The sequence below is a fragment of the Cupressus sempervirens genome, chromosome 11 (genome assembly GCF_028749045.1).
Source record: "Cupressus sempervirens isolate cs-2001-9-10 chromosome 11, ASM2874904v1, whole genome shotgun sequence".
NCBI lineage: Eukaryota > Viridiplantae > Streptophyta > Pinopsida > Cupressales > Cupressaceae > Cupressus > Cupressus sempervirens.
Window position 1 is genome coordinate 577,757,908 of NC_143128.1, and position 9,763 is coordinate 577,767,670.

The following is a 9,763-nucleotide window of genomic DNA, read 5'->3' on the forward strand; positions in this document are numbered from 1 at the left end:
GTAACTTACAATGCTTACACATGTATGGATGTTCAGGTAATCAACCTTACATTTGATAAAAGGAATATGTTCTTCAAAACTAGCTTTACATTAAACAAGAGAATCATGCATCTATAACAGGATTTAAATTTGAATAAAGGGTCCCCTTATAGAATGAAGAATTTGTTCTTGTGGTATATCTTAAGACATTTTAGTAAATGCAATCTAATCAACTTAGCTTTTAAAAATAGAAGGCTAAACTCTAAGTTTCAACATTAACTTGATTGGTTTATTCAGACCCATTGATTATTGTCACAAGATTTTAAACATAACTATATAAGGAATGAGTTAGGACTTATATAGGTTAACCTTACATTATCTATATACTAAAACACAAAGGATGCACCAAGGTATTGCAGTATTGTAATTATAAAAAATTGCTTGATTCACCCGAGTGGGTGTATGATGGCAAAGAGATTTATTAGGTGAGTAAAGTCCACTAGTGGTTTTAGGAATAAAAATATATCAAAAAAATTTGAAACTAGAAATAAAAATTCGTTAGGGTGAGTAGTTCAAGGGTCTTGATCTTAGGGTGAGTAGTTCATGAGGCTCATTCCCTTGTAGAAGTCTCTTGTCAAATCATCCAAGATGGCTAGAATATCTAGCTGAGAACCTCCTATTCTATCCAACAAGTGATGTCTTCTCTTCTAATCCACTATAATCTTGTTGCTTTCCACTGATCAATCTCAAACCAAAAGGCTAGTAGGGTCAAGACTCTGATGATCACTATCACATAGTATGATTGCTACCTAATATGCTCATAGTCAACAAACTAATCACTATCAAATATGATCTTTGTCAAACAATGATATCATCCCTAACACAAAATGCCAATGACACTACTATGATATTCAAAATACTGATCGTAGCCACCTAACAATATAATTGCGACCAATTTATGATGTTTGATGACTGAGATTATAGTTCTAATGTTGATGGCATTGTCAAATATGTCAATGGGAACAATGCTTGAAAAAACTTGGACCTTGATCACTAATCAATTTGGTCTCCATAGGAAGCTTCTCTGAATTGAGAAAGAGCGGACCATGGAGGAACTTGCACCTCCAAAATACAAGCTTAATATAGAATTTGAAATTGGAATTACCAAATAATAGAATGATTGATGATTGACCCCATCGTGAGTCATCTACCAATATGAATTTCTTTTCTCCAAATCATTTTAATTTGGTCATCAATTGAAAAGGTTACAAGTTTCAAATTCAAAGATGAGGCAGCTCTAAGAGTGCTACCAAAAGTACCTACCATAAAAGGGTTCCCTTTCTAATTACATGTAATACTCCATAGGAAAAATATCGAGCTACAAAGAAAAAATAAAGATAGCTCCAATTTAGAAGGAGGGCACTTGACACCACACTTGGGTGCTTAACTTAATGAATGGGCACACCAAGCAAAAAACCTTGTGTAATGAGGGATTATATGGATTTCTACATATTTTACCACATATTAGTGCATTTCAAGTTCACATACATTCTTAAGTAGACATTTGTGAGCACTAGGTGTGTGAAGGACCCATGCAAAAACATGTAGAAGCAAAACAAGGTCATGAACATATTTGATGAATGTTTGCCAAGAGCATAGACAAGTTCCTTAGTGTGACTTCCATTAGTAAATTTTCATATATATTTTTCTTGTTATTATTCATTTCTTTGTTAAATTTATTATAAGAATCCATTACGTTTTGTATTAGGTGATGAAACCTATGGGTATGGTTATATGTTTAGAAAATGGGAGAAAAAGCCCAATATCAAGGCCATTCACACAAACAATCTATTGATTTTAAGGGACTTGATAACTTAATAAACCTTACACATTTCTAAGGAGACAATGACTCGAATGTAAAGAGATTTTAGAGTGATTCAATAGCATACTATATCATCCATGGAAACCATTTCATTTTTAGTTCTATGATTTTCATGTCTTACACATCATTCCAGAGACTTTACACCAAATGTGCATTGGAAAACATCTTCAAACATAATAAAATTCATTAAAAGCTCTAAATCATACCACTGATTTTCCTCATTTATCAAATGTTATGTCTTAGACTTGAATCATATGCATTACAAACTCTAAATTGTACTACTGCTCTTCCTCAAGATTTTGAACAAATAAAAAATATTGCCTCCAACATTGCAACCATATGATAAATGGGAATAACACATGCCCAAGCTATAGCCTAGTTAAATTGGTCTAGTTTCTAATTATCTAGTTTGATTACAAATTCTTGTAGAATTGTCATCAAATTAGGTAAAATAAAATGAGCAAGAAGTTGTTCATAGCTAGTAGGATCAAATACAGTTTTCCAAGGTGATAAAATTGCATGTGCAAATGCATCACTTGAATTCTAGGCACGAAGCACATTCCCTAATTTATAATGAATGGTTGGATATAAAGGCTTTATATGCTAGCCCAAAAATGGAAGACAAGGATTTAACCATGCATGTATTGGCACACTCTCCCTGTGAGGATCCTAAGTATCTATTGTTGTTGTTAATTTGGTCATTACTAAATGATCCAAAATGTTATGAAGTACTAAAGATGGTAGTAACTTCTCCCATGTCTTTAGAAAATGTAGCATAGGTTCATGGTCCCTTAGCTCCTAGGAATTTGTAGCAACTATTCTCACTTCTAGAAGAATAACTTCATTGAAGAGTTGAGTGTAAGGAGTTGATGAAGTAGGTTCTCCTTCTGTGTAAATGCCATAATCACAAGGCTCATTCCCTTCTATAAGCCTCTACCACAATGACATTACCTCTAAAGAATGCAAAGGATGTATGGATGTATGTATGTGTGTGTATGTATAATGTATCTATTTATGTATGCATGCATATATATATATATATATATATATATATATATATATAAAGAGATCGGTGGAGATCTAGGATTTCATTTCCCTACCCTTATGATCGCTACATTTCTTTGTCATTTTCTTGTGATCTCTACATCTCATTGTCATTCTCTTGTGATCTCTACATATGTATGTATGTATGTATATGCATGTGTGTGTGTGTGTGTGTGTGTGTGTGTGTGTGTGTGTGTGTGTGTGTGTGTGTGTGTGTGTGTGTGTGTGTGTGTGTGTGTGTGTGTGTGTGTGCATACAGACACACACAATGTGTGTCTATGTATATACTTATGTATGTATATAAACAAAGAGATCTTCACATATAAAAATAATAATAAAGCTCACTCAACACATAGCATGGCCATAGCTATGATGGCAACACCTATTGGTAAGTATATTGCTCTTTTTCTCTCTCATTTTTCATGTGTTTATTTCACTTGAACTATTATTTCTTAGGGGGCATTTTGTAATATTTGATTCATTTTATGCTGGAGGTGATGATGAAATTCTTTGATGTACTGGTGTGATGAATTTATCATGAGAAATGAAGATGGACTTCCATTAAGAGTAGTAGGAGGTGACGAGGAAATTCCAAGTACTTTTCTTTCTTAAAAATTTTAGATGTTTATGAGGAACTTAGATGTGGGGGGGGGGGGGGGGGGGGGGGGGGTGCAGGGCGGGGGGGCGAGGTGGTGGAGCCAAATGAGCTTCCATCTTCATGTGGTTGGCCCTTATTAGTCAAGAATATTAAACTATTCTAGAAACCAAGTGAAGCTCAACACTAACCTATGATTGCAGGAGAACTAATTGTGTGAATCTCTTTGTTTCAGGCAATGCAAGGATGCCATAGTTCAATATTCAATCTTAGTTCATATGCATATAACATTAGGTGGAACTAAAAAATGCAACATTTTTTCATTTTTGTTAGAGGTCTTTAATTAGGCATTTTAAGTTATAGACTATCATGAACATTATTCATGATGGTCTATAATTTTAAAAACCTAATAGACCTATTAAATAAATGTAATTATGTTGTGTTTTTTTAAATTTTCTTGTTGTCCATGTATTTTTGATTCATAGTGGTAGAATATTATTTTGGATGTGACGAAAAAATTACATGCACCAGAAGATGGGAAAATGATGTCACTTTTGCAGGTCTGGAACCTTTTTTGTACTTTAAAGATTGATCCTTTCTTAAAGATTTTAGATGTTGGGGGGGCGAGGGGGGGATTGTGGGGCAAAATGAGATTCCACCTTCACATAGTTGGCCCTAATTAGTATAGAATATTAAACTATCCTCGAAACCAAGTGAAGCTCAACATTAACCTATGATTGCATGACAACTAACTATGTGAATCTCTTGGTTTCAGGAAATGTAGAAGGATGTCATAGTTCAATATGTAATCTCAATTCATATGCATATGACATTAGATAGAGCTAAATAAACCCAACAATTTTGCATTTTTGTTAGAGGTTTATGTAGACCTATTAAATAAATGTAAATGTGTTGGGTTTTTTCAGCTCCACCTATTGTCCATGCATAAAAAATGCAATTGCGCATACATTCTTGATTCAAAGTGATAGAATCTTATTTGCGATGTGACAGAAAAATGACATGCACTAGAAGATGAGAAAATGATGTCACTTTTCCAGGTCTAGAACATTTTTTTGTACTTTAGAGATTGATCATTTCTTAAAAAAATTAGATGTTAACGAGGAATTTAGACGAGGGGGGGGAGGTGGTGGGGCCAAATGAGCTTCCACCTTCACATGGTTGGCCCTAATTAGTAGAGAATATTAAACTATTCTTGAAACCATGTGAACCTTAATATTAACCTATGATTGCATGACAATTAATTATGTGAGTTTATGATTGCATGACAACTAACTGTGCGAATCTACTATGAGCTATGAGAGAATCATACCTAACTTAGAGAAGAAAAATTATTTTATTAATACAACAAGTCATCACAATTGTGACAGCTTATTTCAATGGTTAACTAATGCTCCCGTAGAATTGTTGTCACATACACATTGCTATTGCAATAGAATGTGCCAATGGCTAGTCATCACTCTCATAGCATTGATTTTTCTTTCATGTTGCATGTGAGACAACCTTGACAACTAGTCATTGCAATTATGATGGTGTAAAGATGAAATATTTCCATGATCTTCTTTCAAGTTATGACAACTTTATCCATCACAATTTTGATGAATGCCCTTTCTATTGCATTTTGTGACAACAAAATTCTAATGCTCATCCAACGGGAGCCAAATTGTGATGGTGTCACTTGGGTGATAGGTGGATGTCATAATTGTGATGACCTATTGTTACAATTTGGACCCAAATGTAGTAGTGAGTGTATTGATTCCCTGCTCAACAAGAATTTAAAAATCCTCTTAGATGATTTGGACTTATCTATTTTGATATCCTTACTTCAAAATAATCTTGGATAGAGCCTCACTACTAGTCAGGCATCCATATCCCCAACAAGTTTATCATTGTAGTTAACCATGAACATTTATCTACCTTTAGTGATTATATTTATTGCATTGGTAGAGATATTTGAACTCCCAGATAGAAACTATTTCATTATTTTCCTCTTCTTTTTCTTTCTTTTCCCTCTTTTCAACACCTTTTGTTGGCTTACAAGTAGTGAATCATGTAGAGGTCTTGGAAAAGCATAGATAAATTAAGTGTGAGTAAAATTTTGTAATTGAAAGACTTGGATGCCTCAAACCCAATGAATGAATTCAATCCAAATGTAGTATGAATCCTTTTCACAAGATAAGGTTATTAGGAATCCAACCTCCAATTCAAGGAACTAGGCAAAGAGATATCTAGTAAATATACCAAACAAATTCACTAGGAGAAATACTAGAGTGCGTTGTCCAACACCCCACCTTTCTCACAAATTTGGATTCCCCTCAATAAACTTCCAAGAAGACAATTGAACTAAAGGAGGCTAGACAACTAAAGGAAACAAAAACAAAAACAATCAAGTAAAGATACAAACTAACTCTCTAAAGAAAAAAATCCCACAACTAATCAAGCCACTCAAAAAAATCTGAAGTCAAATGACTTGGGGAAAATTAACTTCCCAACTCGACAAGAAAACTACTATTCGAAACAACATAAAGGAAACCCACTCTAACTATGTACAAGAATCCTAAAATGATGACAAAAAATAAAAATATATATAAACTTGATCTAACATGGTTTCTTAAGATGTTTAATAGTATCAAGGCTTGGGTAATGTTTCTAATTTTGCATTTTTATCCTCATACTCTAAAAAAAAAATTATTACCCCATTTTCAAACTCAAGAAAATTATCATGCAAGACCAATAGTTGAGCCAATTCATGTGGTCTATGGTCAATCCAAATGAAATTTTTCTTTCCTAAATCTCCATAACGAAAATAATAACTAAAAAAATTTCCAACTTTAGAAGAAAGGAAATAAACAACATCGCATGTTTGAAGCGTTAGTTCATGTTCAAATACTTTTTGATTATTTACAACTTCAGAAGGACACAATTGGTGGTGGATTCCCCCTTTGGTAGTAACATCAAACTCATGGGTGTTCATGATAGGATAAATATTTTGTTCAAGCCCTTGAAATCAAGTGGATTTTCCTTATATAGAATGAACCATGTATCCTTGTGTGTGTTCTAAAGTGCATCCTCAAAAATAAAGGATTCCACGATGTGGTCTCCTTCAAATATATTTCCAAGTTGTTCTAATGCAATATCTAATTGTGATATCAACCAAAAAAATTCTTCATCATCCTCACCCATGGCATTGCATGTAGATTTATATTTAAGAACATCTTAAAATTATCTATGGATAATCCCATCAACTATATCATCCTCATGACTGAAGGGGAGATCATGCAACCTCTTCATGAATTCATCATCAAATTCAATATTAGGTGGTAATATTTTAGGTAGTCAAAACTCATGGTAAATCATGTCACTTGTAGTAGCTTGACCATCTTGAAATTCATCTGGAAATGAATTAAATTGCTTCATGATATCATTTAGAACCCCCTAAATAGTTTCCATATCTTTGATGGTTTTGTCAAAATTTTCCCTATAGCTTGACTTTGTATCATGGGGGAAGTTCACTAAGGACCACCTCCTCAAAATTGTTGTGATTTTAGTCTAGCTCTTCATTTTTATCTTTTTCTTCTATGTCTCCTCTTTCTCTAATGAAATTGATTGTGTCATTGATTTTCTTTTCCACACCTTCTTTTGGAGTGATGTGTGAAAGTTCTTCCTCTTGGTATTCATTGTCATTATACTCAACCACACTTCCTTTATGCAATTGATTTCTCACTTTAACTTTTAGTCCCCGACTTGAGTAGTGACTAATAGCCTCCTTTGACATCCAAATTGGGATTTAAAATAAATCATTACCGCCCCTCATAGATATATGCTCATGCCAACCCATTTGCAACTTGATCAAGTCAATGGTATCTTTATAAGATAGACAAGTAAATTCTAAATGTGAAAGGCTATGGACACTACACAAAGTATTTCCTCCATGTCCACTTCTTGGTTTCTTATCAATTTGTTCTTTGAAATCAATGAATTCTTCTTCTAAATTGAAAAGCACCATAGGCTCATAGCTCATTCAACTGTGAAAAATATATATTTCCTTGTAATGCCAAGTCCACCCTCAAAAGGAAAACCAAACAATGCATCTCCTCATTCTCTATGGTAACATGTATCCTACATTGCCTTGATTCTGCAAGCTAAGATAAATCCCATGGATGCAATCATTTTTTTAAAATCAAACCAAATTGGGAGAGTATCAATATGCCTATCCTTTGAGAAACCTTTTCTTCTTCTTTTTCAGTTTTGAGTTTTCAATTCTTTTGGTTTGTTGAAATTTTCATTTTTTTTGGATTTTTCCTTTAAAGAGATCTCCTATCTTAGATATACTTGAAAGCTCATTCCTTGTGATAATTCCATGAATACACTTTTCTCAGGCCTCCTTCTAGTGCCAACTTTTGTTGATGGCATGATGATAGTGTGTGTGTCTTCAAATATCTTCTATCTTTGATGATTCTTATTATTATTCATGACTAAAGATTATTAAGAGTTTAAATTTAAGACATCCTTCTAATGCCAATTTATGTTGATGTGTGTTTTATGACACACCAAATATTAGAAAAAAATATGAAAATATCATGTCCTCTCTTGAACAAAGTCTCATGTATGCTAAGATTAGAAGAAGACCATACAATGATTGCAAAGTTCCTTCAATGCTAGGTCATGATGGTGGATAATCTCGATGATTGATGTGATTTATTCATGATCACAAGGGGCCTTAAGTATGTTTACTTAGATTCATTTCAAGCCATATTGGATGCGGGATCCATCTAAATTTTTTGCAATGAAGAACCTATTTTTGGAGCTTTTACAAAATATGTGGAAATAAAATTTGGTAAGGTTTAGAGATCATAATCTATTTCTAAGGGAAGTGATGGAAAAAAATAGTACTTTATTGGACAAATCCTTTAATTTACCAAGCTCTTCTACACCAAGTTATACTAAAACTACAAATGAAATGGTGCAATCTTCAAGGGTTATGAAAAATATTTTCCTACCAACACATACACCATTATAAGAATAATGTAAATGAATGATAGAAGTTAAACATAAGTAAGAAATGAGTTAAAGCTAACTTTGCACAATGATTTTGAATCACTAAAACATCAACAATATGTACCAAAGGAATTCATAAATACACCATCACGTTCTCCATTGCAATCACACCACTTTAACTAAACTAAACTTAATCTAAGTGATGGAATTTAAGAGAACAAGAAAGCACTAACAAACATCAAGTATTCACCAAGCTTCAATAAAAACTATATTATTTGAGTAACCCATAGAAATAATCTCTGAAAATCCTCCCCTTTACAAATGAGGAGTGAGACCTTTATATTGGTCCTTGATTATAATAGGTGCCCCATATGATCACAATAGTTGATGGTCCAAATCGTGCCACATCAACCCTAATTAGGGTTAGGAAAAATAAAAGGAATCTATATTAATTTACTAAGAAATACACTACCATAGTGGGTAATAGATTACCACTATACATGTTTTCATAGAAAGAGAGTGGGGTGCAATAAATTTCCACTATGCATGTCTATTCCTCAATAAATACATAGAAGCTTAACTCATCAACAAATATAACTAGGTACCCTGAAATTATGATGGAGGCCATGTAAGCTTGATTCCTTTCCAATGCATCATTTTTAAAATAAGATCCAACTTTTACCAATTTTTTTGAAATCTCTTCTCAAACATTCCCATCTTCCATGTACCTACTTAGAAATTTATCTCCCTAAAAAGGATTGGAATCCCTTGCTAATGATTTTTTCACTTTAAATTTTCCTTGTATTAAACTTCCTTTTTCATGTTCCTAGATTTTTTAATTTGAAATTTGATCTTTTGACTTTGAACGCCTAGGACTAGATCATTCAGCACTTGGATGTCTTTGATGTTGGGATTAGAATTTGGTACTTGAGTGTCTTTCTTGAATTCCTAAAATTAGAGCTTTCTTCTCCTTTCTCTTGTAATGCTCTAAAATCACTTTGTTATGACTATTCTTATGTTTTCAAAGATTTTTCATTTTTTTATTTATCATCATCAACCATTTCTCCAGCCATGGATGCTCTCTTGAGGAAGGTGAAATTTGAGATATGGAGGAGAAATTATCCAATGGTTAGACAATTCTTCTTCCATGAAGGGGAAATTTCCAACACTCATCCAATTTTACTTTCATGAAGGTAAAATTTCAAACTCTTAGCTATTTTTCTTCCATGAAGAAGAAATTTTCCAAC